This window comes from Protopterus annectens, chromosome 16.part0 (genome assembly GCF_019279795.1).
Source record: "Protopterus annectens isolate FY-2018-M chromosome 16.part0, PAN1.0, whole genome shotgun sequence".
NCBI classification, from domain to species: domain Eukaryota; kingdom Metazoa; phylum Chordata; order Ceratodontiformes; family Protopteridae; genus Protopterus; species Protopterus annectens.
This window is the reverse complement of record NC_056750.1, coordinates 497988434-498014825: the sequence shown is the minus strand read 5'-3', so window position 1 is coordinate 498014825 and position 26392 is coordinate 497988434. Positions and strand designations below refer to the sequence as shown.

General features: G+C 39.3%; 1 protein-coding gene across 2 annotated transcripts in view; it reads left to right on the top strand.

The window, feature by feature from the left end:
* ADAMTSL2 (ADAMTS like 2) overlaps window positions 1–26392 on the top strand; it is a 1179463-nt gene that overhangs the window by 347410 nt on the left and 805661 nt on the right. The gene's annotated exons all lie outside the window — the stretch shown is intronic.

The following is a 26392-nucleotide window of genomic DNA, read 5'->3' as shown; positions in this document are numbered from 1 at the left end:
CTTGCAATCCCATAATCCTTCCAGAGAGACTGAACCTTTATTTCTCTCTTTGGCAACAGATATTTCAGATAGATGGGTTCTGAGAGTAATTCACCAAAGTTATATATGGCAGTGAGAGTCTTTCCTTCCTTTTGCTGGATACCACCCCTCACCCATCAGACCAAACTCATCTCTTCTTTCTGGTTATTCACCATTTGCTCTCCAAGGGAGTGGTAGAAGCTGTCCTTCCTCCTCAGTTAGGAGAAGGGTTTTATTCACGGATGTTTATGGTACCAAAGAAAGAAGAGTCTTAGAAATCAGTTTTGGGTCTTTCCTTTCTGACCCTGTTAATGATAGTGCTCCAATTCAAAATGGTATCCCTTCACAAAGTGTTACTCTTCATTGTCCATTTGAGTTTTCTGATGACCATAGATTTAAATGATGCATCTCATCGCTTTCCTATAGATTCAGATTCCAGATGTTTGTTTGGGATTCTTGTGTCTGAATGACATTATCAGCTCACTGCATTGCCATTTAGTTTACCCACTGCTGCAAGGGTATCCACAAAGTGTCTAGCACCTTTGATCGCCTATTGCAGACTGCAAAGTATTCAAATTTTCCTTATTTCAATATTTCAGTGATGTGCTTATCTTTACAGAGCCTTTTTCAAAGTGTCAGGAATCTCTCACCTTGGTAAGGACTCTATTACACAGACTGAGGTTCCAGGATGAAACAAAAGATTTTTGTTTGACTATTTCTCCAAAATTGTGTTCCTGGGTTGTCTCCTAGATACCTCAGTTCAAGGAGCTTTTCTTCTGTGGAAAAAAGTATATTTTTATGTAGCAGAGTTCCTTTGTTTTTCCACTCTCACTGTGATTGTCATAATACCTCTTGTAAGACTTCATATCAGAAAAATCCAATTGAACCTGAAATCTGTTGAGTCTCAATATCAACATCCCCAGACATTCCAGATTACCATTTGGTGGTTTGTAACAAGGGAATTTTTTTTTTTTGGTGGAGACACCTTATTTTTTTAGAATTCAGGTTTCTCATTCTCTCTCTCAGCTCTGGCACAGTCTGTCATAACAGATGCTTCAGAATCTGCTTGGAGAGCAGCGTCTGTGAGGATATAAATATGGGGCCGCTGGAACAGAAAAAGATGGATCAAAACACATTAAAGTAAAACAGATGGCAGTTAAAAATGCTCTTATCTCTTTCAATCATCTGTGGTCCTGGGGACCTCTACAAGTGTTTATAGACAACACCACAGTGACATAATACATAAACATACAGGGGGAACCAGATCTTACCGTGTGTGCCAACTTGACAGGGTAGCTTGGGATGTAGCTTTTCAACACAATCTCACCCGACAGACATCTTACATGCCATTAGAGCAAATCTGTGTGGCAGACAAGTTGATCAGGACCAGAACACACCCACGTAAAATGGAAATAGAATCAGTGGACCTTCCATTAATTGATCCAACTGTGGGAGCACCTCATATAGACTGTTTTTGTCTCCAATCACAGCAATCAGATGGTGAAATTTTGCTCCTGGATTCCATACAAGAAGGCCTGGAAGACAGGTGCTTTTTCTTTTCTTTAGACAGGGGTGATGTCCATCATATTGATCACTGCTGTAGTAGCCTAAGCTCTATGGGTTATATCCTGCCAAGGATATAATAGCTGTCCAGCTTCTAAGGCTTCCAAGAACCTTCTATGAGCCCAAACCATTAGCTAGTTCCAGTTGTGCTGACTGAAAGCCAAGTTTTGGCACCAAGCCCTCCAGAGCTATCCTACAGACAAAGAGTGTGCTTCTATGTGGGCTTTTGACAATTGACTGTCAGCTAATTCTGTTCCATTGTTGTAAAGATAAGTTCCCTTTGGGGGAATTCTTCCATATTAACTTTTGTTGTTTAAAATTACTTTCCTGCATAGGGAAGTACTTTTAAGCTAGGAAGTTGTTTTTTTATTGACAGTCTCATGACTTTGAAATAGGAGCACACCTTTTAGCATGACAGTTTAAAAGCTGTTTTAAAGTGTTTAAAACATTTTTTCTGTGGAGAAGCTGTGTTTATTTTACTTTAGGGAGGCAAAAATGCAATATAGTGCTTTTTACTGTATTTTATGGGGGAAAAGGGTACTTCTTAGCTACCTTCTGTTTTTACCAACTTGTGTTGCTTAGCTTCCCCAGGAAAGAAGCATAGTTTTCAGGTTGACCGTGGAACAAACTGATGGTCCTTTGGTTGGACCTTCTTCCAGCCACAAAAAGAAACATTTAACTAAGCTGCTTTTGCTATCACAGCAAGCTAGTAATTTGCATCAGCCACAGGTGTGCTGTTGCCAAAACTGGCTCCTCAGATCACTCATCTTTTTCCCATATCTCTCTGGTGTTGCCCGCACAGCCACTATGGACCAGTGATTAGCCACCTCTTGTCCATCTGTTGCAGTCCCGAGTGGGCAACAGAGAATCACTATCATTGGTCTTGGGAGAAGGTGCTCCTGCTTAACCAGAATGTTGTGCCTATCCTTGGGAAGTTGTTATAGCCATTAATAAATCTGTTTGCCGCATTTTTCTTGTGAAAAAAGTGACATAAAGCTAAGCATTTATCTTCTTCTGCATCAATTCCTCTGAGTAGGATTAGTTTATTGATTCTGGCAAAGGGTCTTGTACAGACTATTGAACCTTCTCATAAGGCAGTTTCTGGGCAAAAAATCGATTCCTGTTTTACTGTAGAGGTTCAAGGTTTTGATTCTGTAAAGGAATGTGATTCAACAGTTGCAAGTTTTTCTCCTCAGATTTCTGATTCAGAGGAGAGTATAAATAGAATCTTAATCTCCGTCTGAGGGATTCTCTTTCTTTGAGAATATTTGCAGAATGTACCAATGTTTTCAGTAGGAGAGCACTGACGTTACTTAGTCCCTCAGAAAATGCTATGAGTTGTTCAACTAGAATTCCAGATCTTTCACCCATCCCTCCAGTGCTATCAGCATAGCCTGTGGTTTCCCTGACAAGAAACCTGCATCTAAGGAAGCAGATAGAATGCACAAAGTTCCTTAGTACTTTGTTTCTATAAACTCATCTCAGACCTGACCCTGCCTCTATAACTTTAGTTAATCCAGCTGCTACCAAACGTCTTGTTAATTCCAATTCTTCTCCTTCTAACAAAGATGGTAAAGCTTTTAAGTTTAGGGGAAAAGTACATGCTTCTGCAACTTTCATTTCTAGAATTTTAAATTGCCAGTCTCATATGTTAAAGTTTATTCTAACTAATTGTGAAGGTATGGTGTATGTTTTATCTGCAATTCCCTCTTGTTTGGAAAAATCATTGTGTGTCTGAGGTCAATACTTATTGCTTCAAGTGTGTTTATGACTCTGTAGATACTGCATCCAGGACTGTTGCCACTGGAAATGTATTAAAGAACTTTGCCTTGCTATGTTCTTAGAACCTGACAGAAGATGTGGAAAAAAGAGAGATTTTAAATTCTTCTTTGGATAGTGATTTACTTTTTGGATCCTTTGCTGCAGAGGTTATCAAAATGTTATGAGAGCAATACGTTGATTCACAGAATTTCTCATATTTTTTTCAGCCCTCCTTATCAAAAATTTCAAGGAATTTTCTACTCCAACATCCAGCAATGGAAGGAAGGTTCTAAAAAGAAAGCAGGAACTTTCCAGAAAAAAGGATAGCCAAGGTGCAATAACTCTACAAGGGATGTTGCCCCCCCCCCATCCCACCCTGGCAGTCCCATATCCTTTCCAGAAAGTCTGAATCTCTATTTCTGTGTTGGGCAACAGATAGCTTAAGACAAATTGAGTCTGAAGTTGATTCAGCAAGGATACAAATGGCAGTGGGAAGAAATTCCTCATTTCCCGGGAATTCTTCCACATCCACCAGACCAAACCCTTCTGTTTCCCCCTGTCCTGTAGCTAATACTATCTCAGCAGGCAATAGAAGCATTTCTTCCTTACCAGTTTTGAACATTATTTTATTCAAGAATGTTTTTAGTGCCAAAGAAAGAAATTTGTTTGAGACCAATTCTAGATCTTTCTTTCATAAACCAATTTTTGATAGTGCCAAAGTCCAAAATGCTTTCTCTTTACAACCTTTTACCCTTTTTTAATTAGTTGAGTTTTTTTAGTAATCTTGGATTTAAAACAAGCATGTCATTGCATTCCTTTTCATCCAGATTTCAGGTGTTTTTAAGGTTTTTGTGGATCTGTTATCACATTAGTAGCTCTCTGCCTTACCTCTTGGGCTATACACTTCTCCAGGAATGGTCACAGATTGCCTAGCTCCTGACAGAGCCCTCTGCAAATTACAGGGCATCCACATTTGTCCATTTTAGGTGACTTGCTTATCTTTGCAAAATATTTTTCAAAAGTGTCAGGAATCCCTTACTTGGATAGACATCTCCTACACAAGCTGGGATTCCAAGATGATATTCAAAAGTCTTTTTTGACTCCATCACACACAATTGTGTGACCTGGGGTATCTGCTAAACACCTCAGGACAAAGAGCTTTTCTTTCACAAGTAAAAATTGATCTGTGTTTAGATGTATTCCTGTCGCTTTCCAGTTAAACTTTAATCACTGTGAGGGGAACATGTTAGAATTTTGGGTATCACTGCATCGAAGATTCTCATCATACCTCTTTCAAAACTCCACATGACAATGATACACTGGTATCAGAAGTCTCTCTGATCTCAGCACCAGCAACCATTGCCTTTTTAAATTCCAGTTCTGGGATTTGGGAAAAGAGAAAACATGAAATATACTTGAATCCAGGTCTCCCCTTGTCTCCTCCTGCTCCAAATGAGTTAGTAGTAATATCTGCCATGTGTTTGTCTTATTTTGTTTCAACAGATAAGCTTTTCCATGTAACTCAACCAAGGGATTCAGATTTGAGTTGAAACTGTATTCCTTAATAGGACCACAGAAGTAGCTGAGAATGAAATTTCAAGTATGTTCTGTAAACACTGTATTATTGTCAAATATGCTCCATGTTCCACTGAGTGACAAAGTATTAATCACTATTATTTAAAGAATAATACCCTTCGATTTAGATAGCTTGCAGAGCTGTACAGCAAATAAGCTGTTTCATACATTATGGCAAAATGAGTTTATTTTAAAATGTAAAACTTCTGTACAATCTACAAGGCACAGTATCAAGTGTCTTCCCTCTAATACACTGTCAGGGCAATGAGCTTTTAGAGCATTAGGTTAAACATCCTTTATGATACTTAAATTGAACTAGTCTGCACTACGATGAACCAAATTAAACACTTCTTTTCTTGACATTTATGCAAAATGAGGTGGTGGCTGATGTGGAAATGAAAAACAAAATGCAAATGAATGAGCTGTGAAACATAGCGGATCATTTATATTGTGGGAAAATTATCGTCTGGAAGTTTGATCAAACAATTACAACACTGCTAAATGTCCTCTTCCATGTTCTACTCAAGTACAGTAAATCTGCAAATGAAACAAACTGCAGCATCATTCTCCAAACATCCAGAATATCATCATGTTAAGTAAAGAGGGCTGTTTACAGCTTCCGCAGGATGTGTCATAAAATATACAGAGTTCTTCCTTGTGGGATTTCTGAACAAACTTGTGATTTCATAGCGTACTGATCAGACTCGCGGTAAACCGTGTAATTACAAGTAAAAAAAAAACTTTGAGTCACCCGACTGGTCTACTAAAACCTCAATGCTATTTTCAAGATACAGGGAGCAGACCTTTACAATTATACTAGTAATGGGATAAACAGAGCAGACAGAATTGTATGATAATTAAAGTATGCTTCCTGGAATGCCTACCTACAAATTCAGAGCACACCAAGGATACGGCTACTAAAATGTTGCATTATAAACAGATAAAATGCAAGCCACATGGATGCTATTATAATATTGAAGTAAGCCATCCAACTAATTTATTTTGTTCATTTTTATGTCACATTTGCCAGAGGGGAGGCGGGCCTCACCCCACAACTAATAATCTGCAAACTCTAATACTTTTGTACATCAGTAAGTATTTCTTTACTGACATGCAATATTAAGCAGATATTTTTCTTAATTTTGTGAATTACAAATGTGAATAAGTGTTCTTCCTGCCTAGTCATCTTCAGGTGGTATATTGCTAGGTAATATTAAATCTCCACATCCAGCTGGCACTTTTTCACATATTTTCATAACTATGTCCAAGTGATTTTAATTTTGAAAATATCTGGGTGCAGAATCCATCATCTCTTCTTTTTAAATGAGAACATTTCCATTCAGAGTTGGCAACTGCCCTTTTATATTAAATGAAAAACAGAAGGCAGCAATATTGTAACACAATGCGAGGCCACTTAGGAAGTATGAATGCTTTGCTCTGGACTCCAGTGCATTTTATTAAAAATGTTAATATAAGACAGCAATAGGGGGTTTACAGATCATGAACTTTTTCATTAAGTTCCTTTACTTCTAACATTATACATGTAAACATAGCAAAGGTGGCAGGTGGATTTTATAAACAACAATTAACAATTCAAAGCAATTTGAAAGGATATATGTTGGGCAAGGTATTATTTTATTGTTATAGCAAACCGTGACTAATATACATTATTATTTATTTCTTTTTTCATTATTTATTTCACTTTTAGCAGCTGAAAGGGAATGGTGTCTGAGAGATTTTGGTAAAACATACTGTGTGCAGTCAGGTGGTAATAGGCATGCTTTATGTTGTGAAGGTTTGATGCTTTGCCACAAACCTTCTAATCTAGCTAACTGTTCTCTGGGAGGAGTAAGCATGCAGGTGTGAGCTGGGAAGGGTAACTATTTGTTGTTTTGCAGCATAAATATATACAAGACATAACATCATTTCTACCAATAAAACAAAGCATTCTGGTTATTCCCACCCCAACACATTTACCAAATGAATTTGTTCTGTGTACTAGGTGTGTTTAACGCAACTGTTTCTGTAATCCTATGAAAAAGTAACAGTGGAATATCTTCAAGAACATTAATGCTAAGTATTTTTTACTGTTTGCTGTTAGTTTTTGACATTTGCTTTTTTACATTTTTGACTGTAGATATTTATATTTATTTTTTTAGTTTTGGATTTTTTCTCCTTTTTTGTTGATATGATCACAGAAGGCATCCAAACCCGTATTTCTTCAGATGAACTGCCCTATTGACCTACTGACAATCACTATTAACTGTGCAAACTCAATCTAGACTACCTTGCCTCTATGTATTGTAAATAGCAACTGGTAAATTATTTGCATTTCCACTAGTAAATGTGCAAAATAAGATTACTGTACCATGGGACAATGCCGTCACTGTTGATAATCACAAAATTGCACAGCTCTAGTAATTACATGTGCCAGTCCTGCTGGCATACAGGGAAATGCCCTGTCTATGACCCAATTAACCCGAGTTTGATTAATGTCTCGGATGCCTGTTAGAGTTGGTGGTGAACAGATTATGTCTGCTTGCCTTTACCAATGGTGGATGTGGGGATATGTAGGGAGTATTTAAGAATTGTAGTGGTACTGGTGGTGATGCCAATGCCATGCCAAGGTCTTGGTACTGCACTGTAGGGGGAGAGGCATTTGAGGGATACATCACCACATAGTTCTGGACATTTCACTTATAATGCTATTGATTATCTTATCACGTGACTTCAGCTAGCATGTCATTGAGAGAGAGGGCTTAAGTAGAAAATCTCACTGCAAACTCCTTCCATGACTCCAGCCTACTTAGTGGTGCATGGTGGGCAGAGGGTGGTAGTTTCTACACATGAAATGTTAGGATTCTTCCTATGGGGTCTCGCTAGGTGCCATCAGAGGGATTATCAGGAAGCAACAGAGGAGTAGAGGAGTGCAGGCAGCCTGAAGTCAGTCACTGCTGTGTGAAGTACTAGTGCAAAAAAATATATATATATATGTGTGTGTGTGTGTGTATGTATATATATATATATATATATATATATATATATATATATATATATATATATATAAATATATATATATATCTACACAAACTCCTTCCATGACTCCAGCCCACTTAGTGGTGCATGGTGGGCAGAGGGTGGTAGTTTCTACACATGAAATTTTAGGGTTCCTCCTATGGGGTCCCACTAGGTGCCATCAGAGGGATTATCATGAAGCAACAGAGGAGCAGAGGAGTGAAGGCAGCCTGAAGTCAGTCACTGCTGTATGAAGTACTAGTGCAAAAAAAAAAAAAAAAAAAAAATATATATATATATATATATATATATACACACACACACATGCATATACATGTACACATCTATTTATATATATATATATTATATATATATATATATATATATATATATATATATATATATATATCTATGCGTGTGTGTGTGTATGCTTGTGAGCTAGTGCACACCCACGCACACACACTCACACACACATCTATCTATATATATGTGAACTAGTGCACTGACATACACGCATGCACATACACACACACACACACACACACATATATATATATATATATATATATATATATATATATATATATACACACATATATGGGTACGTATCACTTCACCTAAAACTCATTTCACCAAGACCATATCGCCTAAAGTTCATTTCACCTAAAACTCATTTCACTGACAAGTAGTACAATAAGGCAAATCAAAGGTATATGACCTTTTCCCTACTGTAGTGCGATCCTGGTGTTAGTATATATATAGTTGGGAGGGGTGTAGCTCCCCACTTATTTTGGTTTTATGTTGTCTGGCTTTGTTTTACATTATTTGGTAAAAGCCAACTAGGTGGGGGGCTGTGCCCCCACACCCCCCCTTACTACATATACTAACACCAGGATTGCACTACACTGGGGAAAAGGACATATACCTGTGATTTGTCTTAGTGTACTACTTGTCAGTGAAATGAGTTTTAGGTGAAATGAACTTTAGGTGAAATGGTCTCGGTGAAATGAGTTTAGGTGAAGTGATACGTACCAGAGAGAGAGATGTGTGTGTGTGTGTGTGTGTGTGTGTGTGTGTGTGGGGGGGGGGGGTATACAAGCAGATATGTTGTTTGTTGTATTTTGTGTTACACGTGTTTATACAATGGCTAGGAAATAGCCAATTAAATAAAATAAACATTACTGTTTTTCTATGGGACATTGTTCTTCTGAAGCCTGTGTGTATTGGGAACAAAGAAAATTGGAGAAAAGTTTATTAAAAAAATAAAAACAAAATCTCATTTTCACTTTTCTTTGATTCTTGTGTGCTTCGGAAGATCAACAGTTAGCTAATGGACTTTCTTTGCTGGCAGATAAGTTTCCCATGCTATTTTCTGTAAAAAAAAAAAATTGTGTGTTTTACAGGACTGTCTTGAAACTGGCTGGTCAGTCTTATTTTAAGCACTTTTTATGGGGAAAAACTTGTGTTTATTTTCTGGAACTTAATGTGTTTTCATGGGTGCAAGCATGTTTAGGAAGCATCATTGTGTATTTTCCTCTGAACACTGCTTTTGACAACTTATCTGTCACTGACTCGCCCTAGTGACACTAAGTGGGAATCAGTCTCGTTTTTCATTAGAAGCTTGGTAAAGCATACCTGGACCATGTTTTTTATTTTCCTCCAGACCCAAGAAAAAGAAAGCTTTAAGGAGCCCTTGCCAATGCAGCAGGCTCAGGGTGTGCCTGAGCAGCTGGTGGGTGACTCTGCTGTGGCTAATGCTGCTACCTCAGACCTTTCATTTTTGTTCTCCAGATTCCTCTGGTGTAGCTACTTCAGTCACTGTGCACCAGGAGTCAGTAACTTCCTCTGTGGCTGTTCAGCTGGCTTTGGAAGGCATGAGAAGGAAACCCTTTTCAATTTCAGAGGAGGGTGCAGTGAGTCCACCTGTGCAATTCCAGGCTAAGTTACCTAGTCCATGGAGTGAAACTACAACCATAAGCTGGCCTCTTTCTAGGTTTGTCCTATGAAAGAAAAAAAAAAAAAAATTAAGAATGTATCTTCCTTAGACTGTTTTTTTTTTCTGTAGATAAGGAATAATCTATTGGCTTTGCTTAATGTTTATTGCAGGCATTAAAATTTATAAAGAGTGAATATAATTTTTGTGAAAAAAGAAAATGTCAGTTCCCTCATTTTTCTGTGGAATATGATAATCAGGGGAAGGGAGTGGGAAAGAGCAGCTTCCAGTTTTTCTGTCCAAGTATCCGATTCTGACTCGGAGGAAACTATTCCTTCTGTGTCTCCTGTAGAGGAATTTTCATTTTCTGAAACTATGGATAAGAAGTTTCAATGGGAACAGACTGATATACCACCTTCTTTGAAAAAATACTACAATTTATTACAAGTTAAATTTCCACAGCCTGTTGCTTTTCTTCTTTTATTTAGCTTTGAAAGAGTTGTTGATATTGCTTGTGCCTCCCAAAATGCACACAAGCTTTATAAAGTTGTCAGTTTTATAAATGTTTTTTCATCAATATTCGATCCTGCAGTTATTTCTGTGTCAAATCCTCCTGAAACAAACAAAAAAAAATAGTTACTGCTAATCCTTCTCCCTCTGGCAAGGCTAGGAAAGTTTTTGACAGATTAGAGAAGAGGATTTATTTTTCTGCCATTTCAGCCTTTAGAATTCTAAATTATCAGGCTGATATATTTAAGTATCTTTGGGCTTTTTTGACACTCTAAGAAACATTACTGAAATGTTCCCCTCTTCAGGAGGTTAGTCCTCTTTGAATGATTTAATTGCTTCAGTTTCCTAAGTAGCTGAATATTCTTTAAGTGTTCTTATGGCTGTGTTGACGTTGCGTCCAGGACAGCAACTTCCACTTATATTATGAGAAAGTTTGCGTGGGTATGTACACAGACGTTTTCTGAGAATGTCAGCTATGAGATTTTAAATTCTGCATAAGGAGGTCTTACTTGGTCATTCTGCTACTCACATACTCAAACAATTTAATGAAAGAGGGCAACTGATTAAGTGGGGAGCTAATTCGATTTTTCAGCCCCCCCTATTCTCCAAGTTTGCTAAAGCCTTTGCTGCAAACTCAGGTTCCTTCCAAAAAGCAAAAATAAATAGTCTCAGCAGGCTTCTGGCAACTGAGTTCTAAGACTTGTTCAGGAGGGTTACATCCCTCATTTCTAGGGGAATGCCCCATATCCTCCTAATCAGACTTCTGTATTTCCCCCGGACATCAGCCAAATGCTTTCACTGAGCATCATAGAACCAGTTCCCCCAGATCAAGGGGGAAAGATTTTTTATTCAAGAATTTTTCTAGTACCAAAGAAGTATTTCCCATACAAATCAGTTCTGGATATTTCCTTTCTCAATCTGTTTGTGAAAGTTCTATATTTTAAAATGTTGTCCCTACAAAGATTGTTTCTTCTCATCCTTCCTCTAAATTATGTTTGATAACCCTAGACTTGAAAATGCTTATCATCATGGTCCTATTATCACAGATTTCAAATGTCTCTGCATTACCAACTGGTTTATCTGCTTCTCCAAGTGGTTCGCAACATGTCTAGCTCATGTGATAGCCCATTAAAGATGCTATGGTATTCACATATTCCCTTTTTAGACAAATTTCTTATATTTACAGAGTCTTTTTTGCAAAGTATCAGGAGTCCCTTATGTGGTGGGTTCCATGTCAACATTGAAAAATCCTGCTTGACTCCATCACACAGGACAGGGTGCCTGTGCCATCTTCCTGATACTCCCATGCAAAAGGCAATCTTATCTCAAGAAACCATGTATGTGAATCTAGAATTGTTTCTGAGCTTCTCCTTTCAGGCTCAGACATCTACATGAGAATACTCTGGATTTTAGGGTTCATGGCCTTTATGATTCTAATGATTCCCTAGGATACATATGAGAAAAAATTCAGTAATCCCTCAAAACAGTATGGTCTTAACATGTTCACCCCTGCCATTTCCTGGGATGGGGTTTGTGGAAATAGAGTTGCTTTGGCAGAGGGACCAGATAGCCTGGAATCCAGGTTTCTTATTTTCTCTGACTACCTGCACAATCTGTAACACTGATCCATTGTATATTGCACGGGGACCTGTATCTATGAGGGGTAAAGGTGCAGGGTCTGTGGAACAAATAGGACAGGCCAATGTGCATCAGTGTGAATGATGCTAGGTGGTATTCATGCTCTCAATTCTCTGCATAATCTGTGGTCTTCAGGGCTAACTCAAGTGATTAGAGACAACACCACAGAGATGTGATGCATAAACAAATAAGAGGAGGGTACCAGATCTTAACCCCTGAGTGGGTTTGCTTGGGAAGTGACAATTCAGTACTGTTTAACCCTCCAAGTTTCTTACATCCAGTCATATCTAAGAGTTGCAGCATACAAGCTGTACAGGACAAGGGCAGACCCTCATGAACTTAAACTGAATGAGGGGTATTCCAGGAACTGATCCAGTCAGGACCAGCCTTAGATCAACTGGTGCCCTAGGCAAAAGGGCACCATGGCACCCCTTACCATACCACCCAGTGCCCTCATCCTGGTCTACCTACACCAAATAAATATTGTAAAAGCACCCCCGCTAGAGTGGTGCTCTAGGCAACCGCCTAGTTGACCTATGCCTAAGGCCGGCTATGAGTTGCAGGAAACTTGCCAAAGAGATTTGTTTGCCTCCTTTCAAAACAGATAACTGAAGAAAGCTGTTCCAGGATTCCTTGCAAGCAGACCTGGAAAACAGATGATTTTTCATTCCCTTGGATGGGAAAGATCTGGTATGTGTGTCTATCCTTTCCACTGATACCAATGGTCATTCTAAGGATTCCGAAGGACTCTCCAAGTATCATTGTAATGACTCACGTCTGGCCCAGGCAACAGTGGTTGTCCCTTCTTGTGGAATTGGCCAAGGACAATTAAGAAAAGCTTCCTCACACAGTGGATCTACTCCACAGGACAATGGGTGTTTGATGCATCCTAGTCTCAAACAACTACATCTGACTGTGGAGCTGCAGGGGGCTCATCTAATGTCCAGTGACAGTCCCTGGAAATAGCACCCCCCCCAGCTCTTCAAGAGAAGAGCAAAAAAAAATAAATAAAAAAATAAAAGAAGCTATGGGTTTTCCTGTAAAAACTGGCTTCTATTGCTTTTATTGTAGAAATCAGCCTCATGTGGATATATGCCCCCTTCAACTCCTTTAGGTCTTCAGTTGAAGAGCAAAACAAATAATAATAATAAAGAAATTCTTCTTTCTTTACAACTGTAGTATTGATAATGGCTTGCCACACAGAGTGCTGATGCAAGACTGAGAGCTCTTGTTTCTACCCCCTAAGACTTTGTACATAAGATCACCTGCCCCTTCACCCCATCCTGGCTATGCTACTGACAGAGTGCCTGGGTGATTCAACCGTAATACTCTTTAGGCATATTTTTTTTCAGGCTATACAACAGGTGTTAAATATTCAGATAAACTTGCTACTAAGAAATCTTATATTGGTAAATTAAAAAGATTACTAGTTGGTGCTGAACTGTAAGATGTTGTCCTGTTCGATTCTCAGCTAAAGCGTCTTCTGGGTGGAGACATGCGTGAATGGGCATACCTTTGTTGAAGGTTGTACATCAGGGCTGGCAACTCGGCATGTAAAAATCTACTGCCAATCATTAGCGGACCGGAGTTCAGCTGTGGCGACCCCTAACTGGGAAAAGCCGAAAGATGCAAACAAACTAGTTGGTGCTGAACTAAGAAATGGGACCCAGTCAGGGTTTTTGTATCACTGGTTTTGTGATATGTGTGAGTTATTATACTCTTGTCTTTAATATTCCTTTTTCAAGTCTATATGTTGGCCATTTCAGCATGTCTTCCCATGGATCTTCCCTTGTCATTGCAGTCTTTGGTCAAGTTTTTCTTGAAAGTGTTTTTACGTTTGTGCCCATCTGGAAAACTGGGATTTTAATTTTATCTCCTTGTGAACCAGATCATCAGGCTGGTTTAGAGTTCATTACTTGGAAAATAGTGTTTCTGATTGCTCTGACATCTGAAGAAGAGAATCTAGGCTATTATGGTGGGTAATTAAGAAAGGGTTTCTGTGAAAACAAATCCCTCATTTTTACCTGAAGGAGTTTGAGTTTACATCAAGCCAAACCATACATCTCCCTGTCTTCTTTAGAGTTTACACTAAACAAAGCCATCTTTCTAGACCACTCACCAAAAAAAAAGAGGAAGGATTCTTTATATTCAGGACGTGTATTAGCAATTTAAATATTATTTTTACAGAACTAAACTTTTCAGGAAAGCTAAACAACTGTTTATTTCCTATGAAGGTAAGAATAAAAGACAACCTGTGTCAAAGCAGACTATTTCAAGATGGGCTGTCCCTTTCGATTTCCTTTTGTTATTCCAACCATTTTTAGACAGGGTCAAAGCTCATTCTAGGAGGGCCTTGGCTGCTTCTATGGCTTTTCGGATAGGATAGACTCTAGAAGCATTCTAAAGGCAGCTTCTTGGTCCTCTGCACATACCTTTACAAAGCACTACAAACATGATTGTTCTTCCAGGTCTAAAACAATCTTCCCTAGGACCCTTCCCTGGGTGTCCTGCACCCTCGTCCTTTCTCCTCCCAGCTGTGTAAGCTCTGGTATTCTACCCATATATCTTAGGCTTACTGATCCTATTCAGCCACAATCAGAGCTCAATGAATAGGTCATAAAACACAACAGTTAAGGAATATTGTTAAATTCCGAAAAGTATAAAATTAAACATACTTTTAAACAAATAAATACGGAGAACTGAGAAAATTATACATTTTAATATAACTTTAATGATAGTTGAAAAATCAGTCACTGGTGCATACAGGTGGATTATATCCTATGTAGGAGGGCCAGTCTGAAGGAGATTGGAGACTGTAAAGTGGGTGACAGGGGAAAGTGTAGTTAAGCAGCATAGAATGGTGGTTTGTAGGATGACGGTGATCAAGAAGAGGAGTGTGAAAGCAGTGCCAAGGATTAAATGGTGGAAGTTAAAAAAAGGGTGATTGTGAGGTGGAGTTCAGGGAAGAGTTAAGACCGACACTGGGAAGTAGTGAAAAGTTACCGAATAGCTGGGTAACTACAGCAGAGCTAGTAAGGGAGACTGCTAGAAAGGTGCTTGGTGTGACATCTGGACAGAGGAAGGAGGACAAAGAGACCTGGTGGTGGAATAAGGAAGTACAGGAGAGTATACAGAGGAAGAGGCTGGCGAAGAAGTAGTGGGATTGTCAAAGAGATGAAGAAAGTAGACATCAGTATAAGGAGATGAGATGCATGGCAAAGAGAGAGGTGGCAAAGGCTAAGGATAAGGCATATGGAGAGTTGTATGAAAGATTGGACACTAAAGAGGGAGAAAAGGACCTGTACCGATTGGCTAGACAGAGGGACAGAGCTGGGAAAGGTGTGCAGCAGGTAAGGGTGATAAAGGATAGTGAGGGAAACGTACTCGCAAGTGAGGAGAGTGTGTTGAGTAGATGGAAAGAGTACTTTGAAGGGCTGATGAATGAAGAGAATGAGAGAGAACGAAGGTTGGATGATGTGGGGATAGTGAATCAGGAAGTGAAACAGATTATCAAGGAGGAAGTAAGGACAGCTCTGAAGAGGATGAAGAATGGAAAGCTTGTTGGCCCAGATGACATACCAGTGGAAGCATGGAGGTGCTCAGGTGAAATGGCAGCAGAATTTTTAACCAGATTGTTTAATTAAATTTTGGAAAGTCAGAGGATGCCCGAGGAGTGGAGAAAAAGTGTTTTGGTACCTATCTTTAAGAATAAGGGTGATGTGCAGAGCTGCAGTAACTACAGAGGGATAAAACTGATCAGTCACAGCTTGACATTATGGGAAAGAGTAGTTGAAGCTAGGTTAAGAAGGGAGGCGATGATTAGTGATCAGCAGTATGGTTTCATGCCAGGAAAGAGCAGTACAGATGCAATATTTGCTCTGAGAGTGCTGTTGGAGAAATACAGAAAAGGTCAGAAGGAGTTGCATTGTGTCTTTGTGGACTTAGAGAAAGCATATGACAGGGTGCCTAGAGAGGAGTTGTGATATTGTATGAGGAAGTCGGGAGTGGTAGAAAAGTATGTAAAAGTGGTACAGGATATGTACGAAGGTAGTGTGATATTGGTGTGGATTGCAGTGGCAGTGACAGGTACGTTTAAGGTGGAGGTGGGATTACATCAAGGATCAGCCCTGTGCCCTTTCTTATTTGCAGTGGTGATGGACAGGTTGACAGATCTGATCAGACAGGAGGCCCCATGGACTATGACGTTTGCAGATGACATTGTGATATGTAGTGAGAGTAGGGACCAGGTTGGGGAGACCCTGGAGAGGTGGAGATATGCTCTAGAGAGCAGAGGAATGAGTGTCAGCAGGGCTAAGACAGAATATATGTGTGTAAATGAGAGAGAGGGTAGGGGAATGGTTAGGATGCAGGGAGTAGAGTTGGTAAAGGTGGACGAGTTTAAGTACTTGGGATCAACAGTTCACAGTAATGGTGAATGTGGAAGAGAGGTGAAGAAGAGAGTACAGGCAGGGTGGAATGGGTGGAGAAGAGTGTCAGGAGTGATTTGTGACAGACGAGTACCTGTAAGAGTGAAAGGGAAGGTCTACAAGAGGGTAGTGAGACCAGCTATGTTATATGGGTTGGAGACGGTGGCATTGACGAAAAGGCAGGAGTCAGAGCTGGATGTGGCAGAGTTAAAGATGTTAAGATTTGCACTGGGTGTGACTAGGATGGACAGAACTAGGAATCAGTATATTAGAGGGTCAGCTCAGGTTGGACAGTTTGGAGACAAAGCAAGGGAGATGAGATTGCGTTGGTTTGGACATGTGCTGAGGAGGGATGCTGGGTATATTGGGAAAAGAATGCTAAGGATGGAGCTGCCAGGTAAGAGGAAAAGAGGAAGGCCTAAGGTAAAGTTTATGGATGTGGTGAGAGGAGACATGCAGGCGGTTGGTGTGAAAGAGCATGATGCAGAGGAGAAGAAATGGAAACAGAAGATTCGCTGTGGCGACCCCTAACAGGAACAGCCGAAAGAAGATGATGATGATGATGAATCACTGGTGTTAAATTATAAGATATGCTGTACATTGTTTACAATTTGTTACACATTTGTTAGTACTACTTTTCATTGGTATGGAAGTTTAACCATTGTCACTACAGTGCTTGCAAATGACTTAAATGCTGAGATGTTTACAAAGTGATTTTTTTTTAATTCAGTCAATGCAGATATTGTTTTAAATTCTTAAGGAAGATGATTTACAGTGTCAGGTCCAAGCCATGAAACCCCCCCCCCCCGCTTTACTTTTGAAGGGATCCTAATAAGTATAATACCTCCATCCTGACTGTTTTTAAGGAATAGGATTGTTGCTTGAATGGCAGTTTAGATCCTAATGAAGGACAGTAGCCCAGTTTTAATACTTTGCACAGCAAGCAGCTAAACAGAAGAGAAGCCCCATCTTTAACAGGAAGTCAGCAGAGTTCCTTAATGAGGTGACATTGATGTATGTTGGAGTCCACTAGCAGCGCAATTGTGAAAAAAATATTTTCAGCCATCTCAATCCCTTGGGTATTATATGATGGGTGAAGAACTGGCAAATGTAATCCTTATTCCAGTTGGGGAGATGTACATTTTAGCAATGGCTAATCTGGCTGTTGGAGATAAGAGATGAGAGATCTTATAATAAAGCTTGAGCTAAGATATCACCCTACTAGTAATATTTTTGTGTGGATTAAAAATGTGAGGTAGAGATCAAGAGTAATGCTTAAGTATTTGTATTCTGGCACATTAGGAATTATATTTCCTACGTTGTCCTTAAGTAAGGTGGCTGCTTTTTGGGCTGAAGCAAATATCATTACATTTGTTGTTACTGGATTAAGAAGTTTGTTATTGCAAAACCACTGGTATAGTTTAGTGAAAACTTTTTTGAGACTGTGATTGTAGGTCAGAGTGTTGTTTGTTGGCCTATAGAAGTAATGTATAATCTGCATATAAAGTGAAACCACGGTAGGTTTCAGTTATATCACTGATGAACAGAGCGAAAAGAAGAGGGCCTAGAAATAATTCTTTAGGTACACCTGTATGGAGGGTATCATGGATGGATGGATAGATGGATTGTCTGCAAATATTTGAAAGGATCTTTCGTAAGATCATTTTTAAACCAGGTAATAGTATTGTCTCCAAAGTTATGTCTTTTGAGTTTATTAAATAATATTTTGTGGTTCTCAGTCTGAAAAGCATGGGGATGGACAAGTAACCTTAGGGTATTCTGCCCTAGGGTGTGAAGCTCTCAATGGTTTAAGAGTAAACAGTTTCCTTCATCCAGGTTCACTAATCTTTACTCTTATTTTGCCACAGTCCTTTAATCCACCTTAGTCATTCTGCTACTAGAATGGCGTATTTTTTTCATTTTATTTCTAGTTCACTTCACTATGACTTTAGATATTGAATGCATGGCTCCGTTGTTTGACAGATGTACCTTGTTAACTTTTCATCCTTAAGCTTCTCACCATCTGCTAACTCCAGTATTTCATTTTTCTAGATTCCTGCATGTTTTATGCAAGCATAGTTGTAGCCAGCAAAGGCAGGCCATTATGGTCCCTGAGAGCATTTAACTACGGTTGCCTTTTGATACTATGAACTTTCACCATGAGGCAGAATATCATAAGGATTCTTGTCCAGCCTTTCTTTGGGTAGTACCGAAGGTTCCACATCTTCCCAAGTAGCAGGTGATTGAGAGTGATCATCCTTTATCCCCTTTTAGGGCATTATACACAAATATGAGGCCTGTCCTCAACAAATGTGGGATTATCTCAGACCTCTTTTTCGCTATTATTACAAAGACTGACTTGATAGTTTCATAGGTGTATACTATGCTAATGACCACAACAGCTTTTTTTAAGCATAGCCATGCATCATAAATGTTTGTAACAAGTTTGTTGCCCTAAAGGATATTTTCAGGAGTATGTGTGAGCTAGGGTATGTGTGGTCTAACAGTTACAGGTTGTCTCTATCCAGACCAGGGGTGAATCTCTGATTTCCCATCCACATGTCCAGGTTATGCATGATTACGGGTAAGGAAAAACTCTGCTTCATATGGCTGGGAAGTTTGTTACAAAGGGTTATTCTCTGAGACATATACCTGTCCATCCAACATGTAATATTTATGTTGCAAGCAAGGTTTATTTCCCTAGATAGAGTACCTCTGATTCTATTTGTTTTGTGGATATCTAAGAGATTCATCAGAGTGGGATCCTGAGATGCTTTGTAAGCCAGAAATAGATTACCTCCCAACAGGCCGTAGGAGACAGATTATAGGAATAGGGCTTTGAGGCAATCCGTATAAGACATATTGTTAATGTCCTGTATTCTTTTTGTGAGGAACCTCTGTGGAAGGGGTCCCTACTATTTGAAAGAACAGATCATTGAGCTGCATTTTCAATGACATTTTATTGAACATGCCAGTTGTCGAATTGTTTTGGCTGAGATCGCATTACTGTAGGAATCAGGAAATTTGCCTTTTCCCCACTGTAGTGCAATCTCGAGCTGAAATATATAATTGGTGTGTGCGTGTGTGTGTGTGGGGGGGTTCAATGAATTTCATTTATCATGAAATGCTATTCCGTGATCTGATGTGATATAATATAGACCCCCTGTGGAAGTTACAGTTGTTACGTGTGTCTGGTTAGGTACATACTGAAGTGGGTATTGTACTCGTTGAGGATTGAGTATAATGGAACAATAATGTCCTTGGATCTAGATTCTGTACCCTTGCTTATAATATAATTTCAGCAACATAGAGTGATTTCCTTACCATCTTAGACATGTATTGGTGGAAAGCCAAGTTACTGTCTACATAATTCCCCAAATCCCTGACTGCTGGGTCTACTGTTAAGGGCATCTTATTAATGAGGTAGTTTCTTCTGGTAGCCAACTTGACAAAGGGTACTATTATGTATTTCCTGGTGCTAAGTTTTAAACTGTGTTTGTGGCACCAGTTATTTTTCTGTATTAGCCATTCCTGGAAGTTACTAGGGTCCTTGAGAGGATTGTATGACTGTTTCCAATTTGAAATCATCTGCAAACATGGTTAGCCAGAGGCCCTTGATGTTGACCATGACTCCTAAGAAGTAGTTGCTAAAAAGGAGAGGACATAGCACTGAACCCTGAGGGACTCTGGTAGTCACCTGCCTCTTTGTGGAGGTGGACTCCCATATACTAACTTCCCAGGTCCTATCTGAAAACCAACTGGCAATCCAGTGTGTAACATAGGGGTTTTATGCCTAATTCCATGAGTATGTTTACAATGTTTGAGTGGAATATTGTATCAAATGCCTTGGCTAGGTCATAGTAGTCAGTATGGACCATTTTGCCCTCATTCATTGCCTTGGTGACTTTCTTAAAGAAGTCTACCAGACTAAGTAGGCATACCCTTCCCTTGACAAAACTTGACTGGGTTGGATCCTGTGTCTTGAGGTTTCCATTGTCATTATTAATCATTTCCATGATGATTCTTTCCATGGCTTTGCATATGAGACTAGTCATATTAATGGGTCTGTAGTTTCTAGGATCTGTAGAAGGCCCACCTTATGCAGAGGGTTGATTGTTGCAGTTCTCAATTTGCATGGCACAAAGTCTGACTGGGAACTATGGCTAAATAATGATATATTGTGCTTCATAGTATTTAGTAGCCATCCTGTGATACTATTGAGGCCCATCTATATAGAGTTCTTAACCCTGGAGAGTGCATTTAGGATCTATTCCCCAGTGATGGATGGGTGTTTATGTTAGATGGTATTTCTTGAGTTGTGAATGGGGGGGAGCTGGTAAAATTGGAGAATTTGTTGGCCATTAGATTTGCTATATCTTCCAGTTCCAAGAAGGAGGCTCTGCACATTGTGTACAGCCTTTGAAGTTATGGACATAGCTAAAGAAAGCCTTGTGGATTTTCTTGGGTTGGGACAGGCCATTTTTACCTCAGTATTAGCATTTGTAGACCTGATTCACCCTCTGAGTTGTTTGTTTAGATTGAAGAGAGTGTTTTTATCCTGATGGATGATGTATTTCCAGACTTTTGCTTTAACTTTCTTCATAATGTTGTACAGCCTATCGATGTTTGCATTTCTCCAGGGTGGCTTGCTTTTTGAGTTTGTTCTGAGCTTCTGTGAATAATTCCACATAGAAGCTATGTTCTTGGGTTTATTCAGGGGGAAATTAAAAATCTACCAGGTTGTCACTTAATAGGAAGTTTGCTTTAAAATAGTTTCTAAATGCTGGCTGGAGACATGGGGTTTATTTTTATTTCAAAGGAGACATTTTTGTGGTCTGACCTTACCAGAGAGGACACTACATGGGGAGAGGGTGCAGGGTTGTCCCATGTTGGTGAGGACCAGGTCAAGTATGTTTGTTCCTCAAGGGGGCATGTGGCCTATCTGGTCCACGGTGCTAATGTTTACAAAGTCCAGGAATCTTACGGCCTGCAGATTTTGGGTTGTGCATTATTCCCAGTTTATAATGAAATAGTTAAAGTTGGCCATGAATACAGTACTGGGTAGAATGGTAAGTGTCTCCAGTATAAGTTCTGGATTTCCTGGGTCATAGAGGGGGCCTATAGCTTGCAAGGATATGGTGTGAGGCTTTGTCTATGGTAATTTGGACACTGAGAAAATCAACTCATCATCCTACTTGAACCGCTTTGAGGTGATTTTGTTACTTATGTAGATTGAGACACCTCCACCTTTAGTCCCTGTCTGTGAAGTAGCTGGCCTAAATGTGTGGATTGTATTATAGCCTTGCACTGCCAGGATGCTCTCTATGGCTTTAAACCATATTTAAGTAACTGCACAGATGTCTGCATTCTCCAGGATGAGAACTTGGAAGAGTGGATTTTCTTGTTTAGACTCCTGGCATTTAGCAGTAACACTTTACATCCTCTTTGGGTTAGTTTTACTAGTTCTGTACTGCCTAAGAAAAGGAACTATGGTTAGGGCAATGTTTTAGCCAATATTGAAAAGTTCAGGGGGCAGCTGCAAGCAATCATTTTGTAAACAACGTGGTCTGTCAACCATATGTTGCCCTATGCAGCACGATTGAAAAAGCTAAGACTGTTCTCTATTGCATACTGCTTTCTCAGAGGTGATCTCTGTCTAACGTACAGAGCCATGCCCAACCCAGAATTGTTGAACATGCTCCATCTTAGCAAAACCAAATCTACTCGAGCTACATGCTCTAGGGATATAAACCTCAACACAACAATGAATAGAACATGCTGGAGGGATAGATTCCCTTCGCAGAGAGTTCCCTTACTATGGAACAGGGTCCCAATCTACATAAGACAGAGCCCCTCACTATCACTCTTCAAGAGGAACCTTGATGAATGGATGGGTAACAGAAAGTTCACACCAGGGATCACACCAACAGCACTACTAGATAGGGGCCAAGGGTACTAGCTGCTAGTACAAGGGTCTAGGGAACTACTAAAGGGGCGGTGAATACCACACAATGTGGCTGGGCTAATATATGCCTTCGGGAAGATAGCCCAGTACCAACCTATGAACCTATATCTTCCCATGTTAACAAATATCACACCACTTGAAATGATTCCCAAAGATAAGCCGATGATTAATTCAGTCATCTTCTGTTCATGTTGTAGCCTCATCCTTGGTGAAGGTAGAATATTGCTCTGTGCTAGGCTTATACCACCCTGGAAGACATACCCTGAGTGCTCCATAATGTCTTTTGTTTATACATTCCAAGGAGATACGTCTCAGATGACTTACAGCCACAGGTACTATAACAGAGTCATAATGGTACCTAGGGTCCAATGACCAGAATTTGAGTGATCTGTCAAATCCAGGCCAATGATAAACAACGGATTGTGACTTTCCTTCTCGTTGAGTAGGACATCTGTGTGTGTTTCAAAATGGAGTCTCCCATGACTAAAATATTGGATTATTTGGTGGCTTGCCTTATGGGCTTTGAAACTGTGGCTCTGCATATCTGTATGTGTTGTAGTGGGTGATGTTTTCATGGAATGCTTTTGGGTTGCTGAGAATATCTGCTGCACGTCCAATATCTGGGAGGCCTTAGTGGTTTAGGAAAATTACTTTTAAGATCCTCAGTATATATGGGTCTGTGTCTCTGATCCATACTATGTGTGGTTGGTGTAGTATATACATTTCCAACAGCCTGGTTGGTATTATGTATACTTGTATGTGACAGCTTTGCCTCCAATGACATTGTGTAAATGCATCTCTCATATACCTTATCAGTTTGTTTGAGAATAAGCTGGTTGTCAGTGATGATAAGGTAATTGCTATGTTGCCTCAGGACACCCGTATCTATCCGGATGGCTGCAGAGATAGAAGGAAAGATCATGTCCATGGTTTCTGGTCCTTTTTGGATAATCAGTAAGTTGTTGCAGGAGTGAAGAGTAGAAAGAAGAATATCTACACATAAGGACATGGTGCACAGATTGCCCGGTGCAAACTAGTTTTATCTTCAAACACCCGACTAAAGGGGGAGACTTGCTGATCCTAAGGTGCAGGAATGCAACAGTTAAAGTAGCAAAGACAGAAAATAGCAAATTACACAGTTACAATGCCTGAAAGAATTCTCAAAAATGTAGATTTCAGCAGTCAGAAAACAGTATGATATTAAGGATATTTAAAATTATTTAAATGGGTGGGGCAGTGGTGCAGGGGTTAACATTGTTACCTCACAGCAAGAGGTTCTTCGGTTCGATTCTCGCCTGGGGTGCCTTCTGTGTGGAGTCTGCATGCCCTCCTTGCATTTGCGTGGGTTTCCTCCTGGTACTCCTGTTTCCTCCCACATTCCAAAGACATATGTCTGGAGTGTTTCTCGCCTGGCCTCTGCTGAAATTAGGCTCTGTCCTAGTCAGACTTTCCCATCTGACAAATGTTAAAATAAATAAATAATATTTAAAGTGCAAAATCAATAAATAAAGCAAAAATAAAGCAGTGGAACTGCAATACAGTTAACTGAAGTGCAAAATGATAAAATAAATCTCTTATCTGTCAAGGACAACGCTGGATTAATTCAGGGCCCTTTAAGAGTGTGACAAGGATGCCAAGCAGATAGGAAATCTGGGAAAATGAGCAGGAGACAATTTGTAGTAAAGGATGTTTAATCAAGAGCAATACTGGCACTCAGTATTGTGGATCTATGGAAAATAATGGGAGGGAAAAGTACTTACGTAGCTTGTACAACTGACAATAGCAATGAAAGAAGGGAGGGATGGACTTTGGAAGTTAGATTACCATAAGTAAAGACGGATCAGTTGTGGAAGCTAAAGGTGATGGAGATGGAGTTCCTGTGATGGGTGTTAGGATGCACACTGTGGGACAGATGAAAGAATGAGAATGTAAGAGCAGAAGCCAAAGTAGCTGTAATTGCAGAAAAGATCAAAGGGAATAGATGATGGAGGTTCAGGCATATGTGCAGAAAGGCAGAAGACAATCTGGTAACACAGATTTAGGACGTACAGGATAAAGGCAAGAAGAAATGAGGGCATCCAGCAAAGAGGTGGATGAATTGTGTGAGAAAAGACCTGCGACAGTCGGACATGAGTTTCGAAGAAGGTAGGAGAATAGCACTGACGAGACAAAAATGGAGACAGTTGATGAGACAACCTGGCCCCATGTAGAACATGGGAAAAAAGTGGGTTGTTGATGATTAATATAAGATGCAAAAGACAGAGACACAAGCTTTTAAAGCTTTAATAAAGAAAAGGTGGGACAATTAGGAAAATTTAGGCTGCAAGAAGCAGACTGGGTAAAGAGGGATCCAATTAAATAAAATTAATAATTGAGCATTGCATTATCAGAACCTGTAGCAAGTCACAGTTCTCTTAGTCCTATGACCGTGAGCTACAAGTAAATAACCCCAAGTAGGTTAGAATTTCAGAAACTTTAACTTTTACAGTTGGGGGCAGGGAAGAACTATAAATATTCAGTAGTGAGCAGTACTTAATGTAACAGGAGAAGCTGAGGCAAACATAAAGAACAGGGTAAAAAGAGGAGCAAAATAAACAGAAAGGCACTGGAATGCAACTTTAAGCAAGTAAGTGATAAGCAGAATATAAAACTTTAGCAGCAAAACTGAAATGTAAAGAGCCATAAAAGCGCTGAAGCACAAATCCTTTAGCAGAATTTACAATACAGCCACTACTGCAATCCCACTACAGTCTAAATCAGAAATTTACCAGTAACATTGCTTCTGGAAAAACACAGTAATAAATGACTAAATGAGGATCAAATCTGATAGTAGTCCCCCAGTTATGCCACAACTGTGAATGAAACTGCAAGAGTAAGACACCAGACAGAGGCAAAATGCAAACAATTAGCTTTTACAAGGCATTCAACTTAGAGATATAAGTACAGCCTAATATATAAACAATACTAAGATCCTGGAATAATTTAAAATTTTCACACAGCTGCAAATGAAGCCACAAGACTAAGGTCCCAGAATAAACTAAAAAATGCAGCAAACAGACCATGTTTTGGGCTAAAACATGGAAAAAAGCAGAAAAGTACAAAAAAATTATCACTATAACAACAAATCTGGAATGTAAACAACTGTAAAAACACTGAAGCCCAAAATCTGTAGCAGAATTTACAGTACTGCCACTGTTGCAATCCCCCTGCAGTCTTAATGCAGCAAACTATGCAGATATTTGCCAATAACCAGTCCAAAAGTGAAAATCACTCCCCACAGAGTAAACGCTCTTTGCACATACAATCCTGATAAATAAATAAACAAAACAAACCGGTGCAAGAGCGAAACAAGGCAGCAAATAGTGTAGAACATTCAAATGTGCGAAACAGTCCAATAAAGCATACATATTCAGCAAGCAATATAAAGATGCAGCAGCAGCAGAAAAACTCATAAAACAAGTTTATTGGCCAAGACAAACATGGTAAGCACTTTCACCTAGAAGGCTTACTCAGACCATATAATCCCACATTCTAACTATTCATTTAAACAAAATAAGGTGCAAAAATCACAGAGATCATTGAAACCCTTAAAGGCACAGCAACCATACATATAAAACACATTAATATAAATATAAAATACACATAAAACACTTTGATGTAAAATAAAAAAATCTTTAAAAAGTTGTTCAAAATTGTGTTTATATATCAAATGAAGCAAAACATTGTATCTAGTGCAATCATTAATAACCATTAACAATAAACATATAACAAATAATCCAAATATGTCAGAGTGGCACACCAAATATGGTGTGTCTACTTCAACCTCTTGGATTTCAAGAATGGTTTTAATGGTACTTTTTCATTTAACCCTGGATATAAGTCCGCTCTAAGTCTAATAATCCATTTGGACTCAAGGGTCTCATTTCTGTTCCTCAGATCCCAACCCCTAAAATTCATCATAACTTCATCAAGGACTTTGAAATAAAA